Raw genomic sequence first — 15161 nt, forward strand, 5'->3', positions numbered from 1 at the left:
AGTGAGCGTGTATTTGCGGTCGCTGACCGAAAGAACCGTAAGAGGAAACCACCATCCGGCTAAATGGGTGGGCGTACGCTCGGGCCGGGGGCGTGCGCCGGTGGCTCACCTGGCCCGCTCCCAGCTGGGAGAGGGGGCTGAGAAGCTGGGAAGGCGGTGCGCTCGTGCCTGGCACTGGCCCCAGGCCTGGAGGAGCATGTGCGCCCTCTTACAGGAGAAAGGGGCAGGTGTGCGGTAGAGCGACCGGGCAGCGAGCCAGGCCACGGGACCCTCCTGCGGACTCCGGCGATCACTCGTGGCAGCAAGAACTCCCACCTATTTTCTGCTGTTCTCCGTAAAAATTAGTTTACAGGAAACTCAAAATGCCTTGGAACTTGAGATGTAACGTGCCTTGGAACATAACGGAAGGAAACACGAAGCAGCCGTGGCTGCAGACCAGTCTGCGTGTTCTAGGTGCTGCCGGGGGACGCCCAGAGCCTCAGCAATGGGTGCGTGTCCCCTGGGGGCCGGTGGGCCCGAAGGAGGCAGCTGGCCACGCACACCCGGCTGCCCTGGCCACGGAAGCCCCGTTAGCTCCACGGGCCAAGGCTGCATGCTGGCTTGATCCCTGCAGCTCGCGGACCACACTTCACTGGGGCCACACGGAAATGTCCCTGCTGTTTAGACGGGGCCCCGCTCCCAGGCGCAGGCCCATCTGTGCTGATCGGAAGCCCCTCTCCTGTCGCCCTGGCAAAGCTGCCCCGCCCCCCTGGGCGTCTCCAGGGAGGTCCACGCAGAGGCCACCTGTTCTGTTCTGCAGAGTCTGGCTTGCACCCTTTCGGAGTTTTCTCTACTCATCAGCTGTGAGCCCCGCCCACCTTCTGCAGGAGTGCCCCGTGGAGGCTACAGCAGAGCACCACAAGCTGGTGGCTGAAACCCACAAGCAATGACTGTCCCACAGATCAGGAGGCCCAAGGTGTGGGCGGGGCCACACTCGACCTTTCCTCCCCTCTCCTGATTCCCGCGCAGCATTGTCATCGGCCTCCTTGGCCTGTGGCTGCGTCACCCCGATCTCTGCCTCAGTCACCACGTGGCCCTCCTCCCTGTGTGCCTGTGTCCACATGTCCTCCTGCTCTGGGGACATCAGTCACCGGATCAGGGCCCATGGACCTCAGTGTGACCTCAGCCTAACTTATTATTCTGCAGAGACCCTATTTCCAGAGAAATTCACATTCACAGGTGCAAGTGGTTATGACCATTCCTGGGGGGTGGGGGGACACAATTCAACCCCTGACGCGCTCAGTCTTCGCTTTCCCGCCCGTCCATCTCTGCCTCTCCAGTCGCTGTGCGTGCCAAGCCGTCAGCACGATGGCTCTCCGCTCTCCATCAACAGCAGGTCCTTCAGGAGCCCGTCTCACTCTCTGAGGGTCGAGGCATCCCTGCCAAGGGTGTCACTCATGTGCACGCTTGCCCTGGGCAGGGCAGCAGCTCAGCTCCTCACGGATGCCTTCGCTCGGCCTGGCGTCCTCAAACAATGCAGGATCCGAGGAAGCAGAGGGAGGTACCGTGAGGCCAGACAACGGCAGACTCAGAGCGCAGTGCAGATGCAGGAAGGGACAGCAGGGTCTCTGTGGGACCCAGGGCACCGGGTGCAGGGGGACTCAAGGGGACAGCTGACAGCACGAGTCGTTAGAGGAGAGGTTGACAGGAAGGTACAGATCCAGGAAGACAAAGTGCCCGGGCAAACTCAGACCTGCAGAGTCAACCAACTGGCGACACGTGGGAAGTGCATCTGTCCGCTCCTGCCGCTCCTGCTACGTAACAAACCGCCCTGAAACACAGGGACTCGAAACAACATCGCTGATTATTTCTCACGGCTTTGGAGGCTGCAGGACAGGATGTGAGGTCTGGCCTTGCTCAGCAGGAGCCGGTCGGTCTCAAGGGTTTGGTATCACTGGAGTTCTGTGCAGCAGGCTGACGTGGCTTGTTTTCATGGAGACAAAGTGTCCCAGTGGCAAGAGCACAAAAGCCTCTGTGCTCAGGCACACTTCACGCCGTACCACGCACATGACTGTTACGTTATGTCCCGCTGGCCACGGCGTCACTTGATGGAGCCCAGGTGTGAGGGGTGCAGGGATAGACTCCACCCCACGGCAGAGGGACAGGCGGTCTGCCGTCGAGCAGAGCAAGGAAGCCCGTGGTCCACGCCCCAGTCTCAGCCTCGTCCACCCACTCCGCTTCAGCAGTGGGAGCTCTCTGCAGACCCCGGGGTGCGGCGGCCGAAAAGCGACCTTGGCATTCTGCTGCTGGGATCCTCTAACTCCCACTGAGGAGCTCGACGTGGAGGCTCTGGAACGCTTCCTCATGGTCCTGGGCAGGCTTCCCAGACGTGCCGTGTGCTCTCCAGCCAGAGGCCCCACCAGCTCCGACCGGCGTCTGTCCGAGCATGGGAAGTCGGGGACAGCACCACCCTCACTCGCGGGGGGTTCTCCTGCCCTTGGCATTATTTTGTCCCACCAGACCCTGCGCCAACCCATCAGAGGTACCGAGTAAAACCTAAAGAATGCTTAACTATCAACCTCACCGCGAAAGCATCTGATTCAGGGATTCTAACGGCGAGTGGAAGGTTTTATTCTGAGCCCCCAAGGGCTCACGGACGGCGTCATATTTGGTCTTTCAAGGGCTGGGAGGGCGGGAACATGCAGTTTTCTGGGATGGTCAGATGAGGCTGGGGTTTCCTGGCAACTCGAGGAAGGTAGGTGGCAGTGTGTCACGCGTGGGGAAACGGCAGACACAGCAGGGCGTGCCCACGGGGGGCGGCAGGCTGCGGCCAAGGCGAACGACTGTGCGCTTCAAGGACATTTGATATTGAAAAATGTCCATTCGGTAGTGCCGGATTGGGCAAAGCGGATGCAACATGGTGTGTGCCCTCTGATCTTGACTTTGTTGAAGAAATGTGCTAACGGTTCTATCACAGGTGGTTGTTTCTGGGTGAAAAGAAAACTGATGTTTTTCCAGCTTATCTTCCTCGTCGTTTCCAAAGAAAATGTGTCACTTCTTCATCAGAAGATAGAACCGTGAGCAGCACTGTATTTGGACGGGGTAGCTCGGCCAATGGCCTGAGGTGCAGAGGCCGGGCCAGGTCGCAGCCCAGAGGTTGCAGATACTGGGGCTCAGGGCCTGGGCACAGCGCCTGGTGCCTGGTGCGAATGAAGAGGAGAGGTCTCTGCGCCTCTGATCAGGTGATAAGACTTTTCTTTATGCTTTTTGTCCCCGAAGCCCCACCCCCGAATGGTAAAGGCAGCCATACCCTGGGGTCATTCGCAGCCCAGCCAGGGGCACTCAGCCCACCCCACCCCGGGGACCCCGGGCCCTCCGAAGTCCTAATGCTCCTCACTGGGGCCTTGGACACAGGGAACAAGAAGCCAGGCATGGGGGGTGCTGGGGGGATCACTCAGTCAGTTAAGTATCTGACTCTTGATTTCGGCTCAGGTCATGATCCCGGGGTCACTCAGCTCTGCGCTGACAGCACGGAGCCTGCTTCGGATTCTCTGTCTCTCTCTCTGCCCACCCCCACCCCAGCTCATTCTCTCTCTCTCAATATACATAAATAAACATTAACAAGCAGCAGCAGCAGCGAGGCACGCTGTGGCTCCCGCAGAGCAGCCCGGCCGTCCCTGGTAGGACTTCACCGAGCCCCTTGGGGAAAAGCACGCCGTGTGAGTTGATCCGAGGCGAGGGGACGCCGTCCACCGTCTCGACTAAGTGTAGACGTCACATGCATTTGTCTTCAGGAAAACAACACCCGTTCTTGTTCAGAAATGAACAGGTGTAAGGAGGGAGCGACGGGAGGGGGTCAGCACTGCTGCAGAAGGGAAAGGCGGGTCTTTCCTCCTGGTCATTCAGGGGCATTTCAGGGACAAAAGGAGACAGTTCTGTCAGCACCGGAGAAACCGAGGCAGGGACAACAGAATGGGACAGAGGCTCACTTGGGTCCACGCCACATGGGGCCTCCCGCCTCCCCTGAACGGCCTGATGCACGAGGGGCTGGTAGGGCCATGCAGCGCCCCTGGGGGAGGTGGGCAGTGCCTCAAGCCCACGATGTCCCTGCATCTTCGATGATTGGCCGTGGCGTCCTCACTGACGGAAGCCTGATCAGTGAGTCACTGTGACACTGGCTGTGCCCACAGGAGAGCAGTCCTCACTGCCAGCAGGCTTCCTGGGGAGCTGGAGAGAGGAGGTCTGGGGAGGTCTATCCCTCCGGGACCATTTATCTCCGTGACTCTGGGTGTGGCACCGTGGCCTCTAGGGGCATCTGGCACTGTGGCCTCTAGGGGCATCCGTGGCGGTAGGCCAGGCCTCCACGATCCCCACCAGTGGGACCCTCCGTGGCTCTTGTGAATTCCCCACAGGAGGATCTATGCTGACTTGGGTGCAGGGGAGCCCCCTCAGCAAGGCTGGGGGCTGACTGACCGATATGCCCATAGACTCGTCCATCACACCCGACGGCCCCCAGCTCACAGGCTGCCCCTCCTGGGACACGTCCATCCACAGCTCACAGGCCGCCCCACGGTCCCCAAATCAAAGTCAACAAGTAAACAGTTTTCTCTGTAGTAACCCTGTCGAACCCCCATTCCCATGGCAAATCTGACTCCAGCCTGAAGTGCTGAGCGCAGGACTGGACCAGGAGCCCCGAAAGGCCCAAGGGCGTCAGGAGTGGTTTGTGAGGGTTCTCCCAGCGCGGGGTGTCCGGGAAACATGCGAATCTACAAATTCACTTCTCTTCACCATGCTTCATGTCATAACCAAGAAAATGATGGTTTCTACGTGAAGCTTTTAATCTTGAGGCGACTGAAGATTGCTTTGCAGTCGCAATGATGACTGGAAAGCGACCCCACGCGCCCCACCCGGGCCCCCAGGGGGACACCTCGCGGAAGTCCAGTGCGCAGTCACGCCCAGGACGGTGCTGGCATCACGGTGCGGGGACGGGGCCCTGCACTCCCATGGGGGGCCCTGCCCCCCCCCCGCAGAGCCCCCCTTCCACCGGCCCTGGCAATCGCTCATCCCTTCTCCATCTCTGTAATTTTGTGGTTTCCTGAATCTTAGGTAAATGAGGTCACACGATGTGTGACCTTTGGGGACTTAGTTCCTCACGCAAGGTCGTTCTCTGGAGGCTCATCCAGGCTGCGGTATCAGGGAATGCACCCTTTTTCCCGCCGAGCAGTGTTCCACCGTGTGGACAGACTGGTTTGTTGAACCACTTACAGGTTGAAGGACGGGCTGTGACGACGGAGCCGCTGGACACACTCGGCAGCGGGCTCTGTGTGACTGGGACCTCCCACCTCTCTGGGGGGGGTGCCCGGGAGGTGATACCGGGTCACGGGGCAGTTGGAGGTGTCCCCTTTCAGGAAGCGGCCACGCCATTTTCCAGAAGGGCCCTCCCATGTTCCGGCCCCACCAGCAGTGCGCGAGTGGTCCGGGCCCTCCACGTTTTCGTTCGTCTACGGCGCTGTCGCTAATTCATCTCAGCCACTCCGACAGGCGCGCGCCCAAACCCAGCAGGGCTCTGATTTGGGTCCTCAATGGCGAAGAGGCTGAGCCTCCAGGAGGACGAACTCCAGGATTCTCATTGGAAGAATGTCTTCCAGGCTTTCGCCCACTTTCAAACCTGGGGGTTGTTGAAGGGGCTTTTTTTTTTTTTTTTTTTACTCTTTTTACTGTTGGCTTTTGAGAATGCTTTCTATATTCCAGACATGACTCCTCTGTCAGACGTGTGGTTTGTAAACATTTGACAGTGCAATTCTTGAACGTTCCCTCTTACCAATCTGCTTTTTGGCGTCAAGTCCAAGAACTCTCAGCCTAGTCCTGGGCCCTGAAGGTCTTCTGTGGGTTTTTTCTCTAAAAGTCTTACAGTTTTACATTTTAATCCACGATCTAACTTTTTGCATGAAGCATGCGGCTGAGGGTGAGGTCTGTGTTTTTGCCTCTGGACGTCCAGGGCTCCGGCGTCCTGGGTGGACAGGGCTGTCCCTGGTCCACTAACCTGCGTTTGCACCACTGTCCACACCAGCTGGTGTTTGTGTGGGCTTCTCTCCAGGTTCTCTGTTCTGTCCGCGGATCGCTGTGTCTGTCCCCCCGCCAACACCACGCCGTCTTAATGGCTGTAACTAAATAATAACTCAAGAGCAGAGAGACATTCCAGCCATTTTATCTTCGTGTTCAGAAATGTTCAGCTACTCCAGTTTCTTCACACCTCCACATATATGTCACAATAATTTTATCTGTTCCCGTAAAATACTGCAGGGATTCTGAGATGCACAGCATGAAACAGGTTACTTCATTTTGGAAAGAACTAACACCCTTACTATGTGGAATCTCTCCATCCATGAACATGGCTTGTCCTTCCTTTTTTTTAGATCTTGCGTCCTCCCTTCAGCGGTGCTTTGTGATTTTGAGGATGTAAGTTTTGCTTGGTGAGATCACATCTGAGTATTGCTTTTTTGTTTTGAGTGATGATGAATGTTATTGTATTTTTAAATTCAGTGTCCATCTGCATTAATCTACAAAAATACAATTGCTTTTTTAAAAAAATATAATTTACTGTCAAATTGGCAGTGTGTACGGTGCACTCTTGGTTTTGGGGGTAGATTCCCAGGGTTCGTGGTGTCCATACAACACCCAGTGCTCATCCCCACAAGCGCCCTCCTCCGTGCCCATCACCCATTTCCCTCTCCCCTCCCCCATTGATCCTCAGTTTGTTCTCTGTATTTAAGAGTCTCCTATGGTTTGCCTCCCTCCCTCTGTTTGTAACTATTTTCCCCCTTCCCCTCCCTCATGGACTTCTGTTAGGTTTCTCAAGTTCCACACAGGAGTGCAAACATGGTATCTGTCTCTCTCTGACTGCCTTATTTCACTCAGCATGACACCCTCCAGTTCCATCCACGTTGCTACAAACAGCAGGATTTCATTCTTTCTCATGGCCAACAGGCACATGAAAAGATGCTCAACATCACTCATCATCAGGAAAATACAAATCAAAATCACAGTGAGATACCACCTCACACACCAGTCAGAGTGGCTAAAAATACAATTGCTTTTTAGGGGCACCTGGGTGGCTCAGTCGGCTGAACGTCCGACCCTTGATTTTGGCTCAGGTCATGATCTCTTGGTTCATGGGTCTGAATCCCGAGTCAAGCTCCGTGCTGACAGTGCAGAGCCTACTTGAGATTCTCCCCGCCCCACCCTTCCCCACCACTCACTCTCTCTCACCCTCCCTCTCGGAAAAGAAATAAACTTAAAAAAACACAATTGCTTTTTATGTATTCATCTTGTATCCGTGACCTTGATTCACTTACGCACTAGTTCTAGGACGTTTTCATGGATTTCTTAGGACTTTCCACATAGACAATCAAGTGAGTCATCAGCAAACAGGAACTCTTGAGCAGTTTTTGCTTCCTTTCTGAACTATATGCCTTTTATTCGCTTTCTATTTTTAGAAACACAGCCTTTAGGGAACACCGCACTGGGTCTTTTTCCACAGAAGGTATTAACACAGAAGTGGGTTGAAGCGATCCTGGTTTGCCAGGACTGGTGACATGAGGCAGGGACCCGGGCTGGGATTCTTCTGGTCGTCATCCGAAGGCCCTATGGGAGGCCAGGGAGGAGGGGGGACTGCGGAGCGTCCGTGCTTGCCTCAAGGTGTGGGCGCGTGTCCCTGCAGCTCGTGGCCGTGCTTCGTGGGGTGGGGGGTGTGACTTGTGCTGCTGAGTTCCTTGGGTCCTGGCTTCATGCAGAAGAAAAAAATAGTTTCGTGTGTACAAACATGGTCTGTGTACAAGTATTCGTGACCTGAGGGCCTTTCAGTGTTAGCTGACTTTTGTCTGTCAGTTTTACATCATTAATGCAGAGAAACAGCTCATTTGGGCGGCGGCGGGGGAGGGGTGCAGATGCGTGAGGATCCAAGAGCAGACTCCCTTCCCTCACCTAGTGTGCTCGTCTGGGGACATGAGTCCCTGGAGCTCCCCAGTGTGGAAGCGTGGTGCTGGGGCAGAGGGGTGGCACTGTGCGTGGCAGGGAGTTCATCAGGGGTGGGGCCAGGGACTGGGGGGCCCGCATGTCCAGAGTCCTCTGAGGCAAGGCAGCTAATGGGGGACCTGGGTGCAGGAGGCCCAAGGGCAGCCTGGCAGGGTTGGGATCTGGAGGGAGGCCTTTCCAGGGGAGATCACAGGACAGGGCTCGTGCCCACCTGCCTCTCTGACTTGGCCCGGAAGGGATGGGTGCACCCCCACCTCTGCCCCAGTTGGCATCCTGGGGCTGGAGCGGGAGGAGGGGAGGCGACAGATGCCGAGCTCTGAGCGTGCGCTCATATGCATCCCACTGTCAGCGCTCCCGCTGCTGGCCGTGGCGGTCTGGCCAGAGGACGTCCCCGGTGAAGCACTCGCTGACCAGGTCAGCCCTGCAGGAGGCACCCAGGGGACGCCACGCTGTTCCGTCCTGTGTCCCAGGAGAGCTGGCTCTGTGGCTGCCACAGGGGCCCACAGTGTGCCACTTGGAAGCGAGCCTCTCTTTCCTTTTCCTGCCGTATTGCATTGTCAGAAGGCCCAAACCTATGTGGAGTGACAGCGGCGGGAAGAGGCCTCGGTGCCTTGTTCCCGATCTCAGGGGAGAAGCACGCAGTGTGACGTCTGAGACACTCTTGATCAGCTTCAGGGAGCTGTCCTCCATTCCTGTTTCTCTGAGAGCTTCTATCAAGAACGGCTGTTCTATTTTGCCAAACGTTTCTTGTACATCAATTCACATGACCTCATGGGGTTTTTCTTCTTCAGTCTGTTAACGAGGTTGAACGGAGTTTGAATATTAAGCCAGCCTCGCATCCCTGGAACAAACCGCACTGGGCCACAGCGGTTCGTTTACAAACTGCGGAATGACGTTTGCTGATGCTTTCCGAACTTTTGTAATAGCCTAAGGGATGCTGGTCTGTAGTTTTCCGTTTTTGTACTTACTGTCTGGCTTTATCATAAAGGTGATGCTAACTTCATAAAATGAATTGGAAAGAGCTTCCTCCTATTTTCTGCTGGTGATTATGCAAAATTGGTGTTAATTCTCCTATAAAAGCCTAGAAGAATTCTTCATCAAAAACATCTGGGTCTGGGAATTTCTTTGGGGGGGAAATATTTTAATTACTGATTCAACTTCCTTACTGGTTACGGAGCTATGCAAAGTATAGATTTCATCATGGGTGAGTCTGCTGGCTTGTGCTTTTCAAACAACTGATCCATTTCAAAGAAGTTATAAAATGTGCATGTGTAGAGTTGTTTGAAGTGTCCCCTTATGAGCCTTTTGCTGGGTGCAGGGTCTCTGGTGGTACCCCCCCTCCCCCGCCTGTTCCTGATTGTGGGAATCTGCGTCTCCTCGCTGTGTGTCTGTCCATCTTGCTAGAGGTTTAATGATCTCTTTGAAGAACGAGCTTTGTTTCACTGACCTTCTCTGTTGTCTATGTTTTCAATGTCACTGATGCCATCTATTGTCTCCTTCCTTCTGCTTGTTTTGGGTTTATGTTGCCCTTTTTTTTGAGGGTGGAGCCCAGACTATTGATTTGGGATTCCCCCCTCTTCTGTTGGAAGCATTTGATTTCTCTCTTGACCTTGCTTTGATGAGTTATATTTTCATCACCATTCAATCCGATGTATCTTTTATTTCCCTTGAGAACTTCCTCTTGGATTCATGGATTATTTGTGCTGATTCCAATTGTTTGGAGATTTTCCTGTTGGCTTTTTATTACTTATGTCTAATTCAATTGTTCCGTGGTCAAAAAACAGACTCTGTTTGATTTTATCTCTAATTTGTGGAGGTGTGTTTGTGGCTCGTGATGCCACCTATCGTGGGATACATTCCAGGAACATGTGCGAAGCCTGTGTTCTGTGCTGCTGTGGGGGAAGTGATCTATGAACGCTAAGTAGGCCCTCTTAGTTGGTGATAGCATTGAGTTCTTCTTGTGGTTTTTGTTCTTGGTGGTGGTGGTTTTTTTTTTAGAGAGAGAGCATGTATGTGAGTTGGGGAGGAGAGAGGCAGAGGTAGAGAGAAAAAGAATTCCAAGCAAACTCCAAACGTGGGGCTCAATCCCACCACCACAGGATCACAACCTGAGTGAAGCCAGGAGTTGGATGCCCAACCATTGGGCCACCCGGTCCTGCCATCCCTGGTCTTCTGTCTCGCTGCGAACTGGCTGAGCTCTCTCACCGAGGGCCACAGCTGCTGCCAGTCCTCCGCATGTGGCCGCCCTCTCTGGACCCTACAAACAGCTTCCTCTCTCACCCTTGCAGACCACATCCTTCCAAGATGCCAAGCACCATTCTTGTGAGCCCTAGATACCGGGGTCTCTAGCCCTGCCCTCCCCTCATTGTCACTTTTCTCAGTGACCTAGTTTTCTGTGCCATCTGCTTCCTGCTGTGGCCTCATCATAGGAGACATATTTCAGACTGCTACCCCTATTACCCTGGACTCCTATGGTGGAAATTCCCACCAAAAATGAGCTCACGGAGCGAAAGTTAGGTTTGAGCTGCAATAAGGTGCGTAACAGAGGCTTGCATCCCCACTCAGAACACCAAAAGCTGCAAAGAGCATCCCTCCCCTGCCAGCAACGGTCACAGTCAGATGATGAGTCACAAAGGAACAAAGTAAACTGAATTCTAAAGAGGGATGAGTCCCTCAAGGAGAGAGAAAGGGCACCAACTATTTCATCCTTGATGGGACACAGAGGACGTGCCCACCACATGAGATGGACAAGAAAGATTCAGTTAAAGTTTAAGAAGTTCTTAAAGGCTAGTTGGTAAGAGTTGGGGTCCTGTCCAGGGAGCACTCTGGGTGACGCGTGCATGGAGTGCCCAGCAGCTCTCCAGCCCCTCACACTTCTCAGACTCATACCAGTAAAGCCTCCAGCTGAGGGAAAGGCATCAGTCACACTCTGGGCCAGGGGCAGACACCCAGTGGTCTCGGGGAGCTCCATGGGGCCGGCCTGCAGGGATAGCTGAAAGCTGAGGGGGCCCAGGAACCCAGAGAAGGACCCTCCCCTCCAGCACCGCAGCCCACTGTGACTGCAAGGCCACCACAACCCACAGCCTGAGGGCTTTGAAGTCTTTGAAGCCAGCCCCCGGTAACCATGGCAACAACAAACTGCCGGGCTCCTGACCAGATGAAGGCCTGCAGGAGACCATGGGCTGCTCTCCGGGCCTGGGGACTCACGGCCACTTAGTCTAGCGATTACTGATGGTGGGTTTGTTCACTTCAAGACTCAGTCCTTGCAGGATTGTCTTCAAGGATCTTGAAGCTCTGATGTCAGGACACACACATTTGGGACTCTGATGCCTTCTGATGGCTTGACCCCTTCACCTCTACCCCCGGCAACAGCCAGGTCATGATTTCACGGTTCTGGAGCTCAAGCCCTGCGTCAGGCTCTCTGCTGTCAGCGCAGAGTCCATGTTGGAGTCACTGTCCCCACTCTCTGCCTCTGCTCCTCACCTTCTTGCTCTGTCTCTCTTAAAAATAAATATTTTAAAATGTTTTCTTAAAAAAGAAAAAGTGGCACCTGGGTGGCTCAGTCGGTTGAGCGTCTGACTTTGGCTCAGGTCATGCTCTCACGGTTCCTTAGTGCGAGCCCTGCGTCAGGCCTGCGGCTGCCCATGCAGAGCCTGCTTCAGGCCCTGTGCCCCGCTCTCTCCTGCCCCTCCCCGACCTGCACTCTCTCAAAAATAAGTGCTAAAAATTTAATTTTAAATGTTGTATTTATTTAAATTTAAATTATTTAATTATTTTTATACTTACATATATTAATAAGTTGTTTAAATAAATTAAATTTACTTAATTAAAAACTTCTCAATTAAAGCAATTCAATTTTAAAAATTAAAAACAGGAAGGGCAGAGCATGCCTCCCAGGGCAGTCCCTGTCCAGGACACGCGGAATGAGGACCCAGCCAGATACGTCTGCTTACACTTCTCCAGCCCTCCCTGCCGTCAGAGGGGCCGGGAGACGGGATTTGTTTTCCGGGCGCAGCGATGTCCCCACCAAAGAGACCTTCTGTAAAAGGCAAAAGGGAGACTGGACGCTGGCCAGGAGGCCAGCAAGCTCTTTCTCAGACTGAAAAATTCTTCGGGTGGAAAAAGGGGAGGAATAAACCCCATAAGAACAGTCTTGAATCTACTCTTCAATATGAAATAGGTGTGACAATTATTCTAATAAAGAACTAGCTGATTTGAAGTCTTTGTAGTCGAGATTACATGCATAAAATGGGCTCCCCAGCACCTCCCAACCCCCCTCCATGTTTCTGCGTCTCCAGGGCGCTGAGGCAGAGACAAGAGAGAGCAGTCTGAATGAACTGATATGAACACAAATCGACAACTGCTCAGCCACAGTGAATTAGTTCAAAGAAACAATAATTCATGGAGCTGGTCACTTGGCAAATTGGCTCTTCAGAGAACTGGCATTTAGTGGCCACCCACGCGCAAGAGTGATTCAGGCAGAAGCCCGCCTGGTGCAGGGTGGGGTGGCCATTAAGGACTCCTAGGAGGTTCTTGTGGGTCTGGTAGCTTCTCCCCCAAACTCAAGGGAGCTCCCAAGAGCTGAAGCACTGTCCCCACAATGGAACAGACGCCCTTGGAAGTGTCCAGGTTATAAGAAATGAAACCGAAGCGGAAAGACTGAGTTCCGGAGAGACCATGTTCTGAAGAAAGCCACGGAAATAGGTCCTTTGCACATAGGAGACAACATGGTTTCAGGACAGGCTGCCTTGGCAGCTGGGCCACAGCGGGAGTCTCGCTGGAGAGATGTGCAGGTGGCAGGAAGTGGCACACACGGGCTCCCCAGCAGCTCTCCAGAGCTTTCCATCAACACAGCCAAAGTTCTCAGGGACTGAGAGCGACCGTGGTGTGCATTTCCTTCCCAACAAAGGGTGCATGCGTGCGCGCACAGGCACAGGTGCACACACACGCACACAGGCACAGGCGCACATGCATGTGCACACACGCACACAGGCACAGTTGCATGCATGCGCACACTGTCACAACACACTCCTTTCCTGCCGGGGACTCTCCACCTCCTCTGACGCCAGCACCGGCTGAGAAGGCGCCTCTACTCTGCGCTGTCCGCAGCCGGGCAGCTCGCTCACCGCACACGAAGTGCCATCCCCGCCGAAGAGCACACGAGGATCTGCCTGCCACCAAGCCTCCCCACAGCAAACTTGTTCTCAATTCCTCCATCAGAAACCCATTTAAGGGGGCGCCTGGGGGGCTCAGTCGGTTGAGCATCCGACTTCGGCTCAGGTCATGATCTCACGGTTTGTGAGTCCGAGCTCCGCATTAAGCTCTGTGCTGACAGCTCAGAGCCTGGAGCTGCTTCAGATTCTGTCTCTCTTTCTCTCTCTGCACCTCCCCTATTCACACTCTGTCTCTGTCTCTCAAGAATAAATAAATGTAAAAAAAATTTTTTTTAAACGTATTTAAGGAAGTGTCCGTTACTAAAGGTAACAGGCGAGGAAGGATACTTCAGTGGTGACTTCCAATCCAGAGAAAAAAACGAAAGCACCTCGAATCCCTCCCAGGAGATGGAAACTGAAAGCCCCAGGGGAGGAGGCGGGGAGCGTTGCCTGATCCTGCTTTGATTGCACAGCTAGGAGCAGGAATAGTTAGAAGGAAGAACAGGAAACTATTCGGTTGGAAACTTTAATGGGTAAAAAGAAACGACAAGTTGATGCATCATTGGCAGTTTAATGGGAAGCAGTCCTCTGATCATGTCTGACTGTGACTGACAAGCAAAGGGCTTCTTGGGAGAGAGACCCCATCACCCCGCCGTGGGTGGGAAGGGCTGGGAAATGTGTTTCTTCACATGCCCTTGAAGTAACTCCCTTGGGAAACTGCTGGCTCCGGGTGGGAAGGGGACTGGAGGGAGGCGAGGGGGGCGCTGGGACAGGGAAGGGCTCCCAAAAGTGGCCATGGGGCAGTGATTTTCCCTGGACCACAAGGGCTCTGAGCTTTGCCTCTGAAGCCAAAGAGCCAGGGTCGAAATCCAGGGCCAATCCTTCGCTAACCTCCTGGGCCTCAATTGCCCAGCTTTAAGAGGACTAGGAATCACATCCAGCCATCATAAGGACTGAACAAGAGTTAATCACCAACAGCCAATGGTTTGATCAATCACGACCATGTAAGAACGCTTCCAGAAAATCCCGAACTGGAACTCAGAGACCTTTCAGGTGGGGGACACACCCACCTGCCGGAGGTGGCACCCCACCGCAGGAACCTGTCCACCAGAGGATGACGCACCCCAACACCGTGGGGACCCACCTGACAGAGGATGATGCACCCCAACACTGCGGGGCCCACCTGACAGAGGATGAGCACCCCAACACCGCGGGGACCCACCTGACAGAGGATGATGCACCCCAACACTGCGGGGCCCACCTGACAGAGGATGAGCACCCCAACGCCGCGGGGACCCACCTGACGGAGGATGACGTACCCCAACGCCGCGGGGACCCACCCGCTGGATGATGATGCACCCCAACACCGTGGGGACCCACCTGATGGAGGATGGCACACCCCAACGCCACGGGGACCCACCAATCACTGAGGTCACTGATACTAGTATACACTGTCTCCTTTAGACTGTCGTTCCCTGGCTGATGTATCCAAGTACTTAATACAGAGAATTGAGAAGTTTCCTTCCTTTCAACCCTGCACTATTCGATGACACCCTAGGACTGTCTGGTCTTTGAAGTCTGATAGAACTCCTGATACTGTCTGGGCCCTGGTTTTCTGGGGCACTTCCTCAATCACTGTGCGGGGACGTATGCTTACTGTTAGCACTCACACTAACAGTGGGCATGACCCGCTTTCCAACAGGCACCTACTTCCATCTGTGGCGCTGGCCCTACAGACCTCCGTACGCTTCGCTCAGTTACGTTCAGGAAGCTCCACACCAGCAATCAGCTGCTAAAATATAGGAACCCGGAGCACGCAGCACCGCGAGGACCGTCAGCTCACTGTGCCACGGGGACAGGGAGACATGCTGCACCACGGGGACGGGGACACACTGCACCACAGGGACGGGGGACACGATGCACCACGGGGACGGGGGACATGCTGCACCACGGGGACGGGGACACACTGCACCACAGGGACGGGGGACACGATGC

General features: G+C 54.4%; 1 protein-coding gene across 1 annotated transcript in view; it reads left to right on the forward strand.

Moving 5' to 3' along the window:
- The window catches only part of PDE9A (phosphodiesterase 9A), a 96394-nt gene extending 84162 nt beyond the window's left edge, over nt 1-12232 (forward strand). The window contains exon 19 of the mRNA XM_029938908.1: nt 11888-12232. The gene's annotated coding sequence lies outside the window, so the exon portion shown is untranslated. The remainder of the gene's footprint in view (nt 1-11887) is intronic.
- The last annotated feature ends 2929 nt before the right edge of the window (nt 12233-15161 follow it).

The sequence above is a fragment of the Suricata suricatta genome, chromosome 5, assembly GCF_006229205.1.
Source record: "Suricata suricatta isolate VVHF042 chromosome 5, meerkat_22Aug2017_6uvM2_HiC, whole genome shotgun sequence".
In the NCBI taxonomy this organism is placed as follows: Eukaryota; Metazoa; Chordata; class Mammalia; order Carnivora; family Herpestidae; genus Suricata; species Suricata suricatta.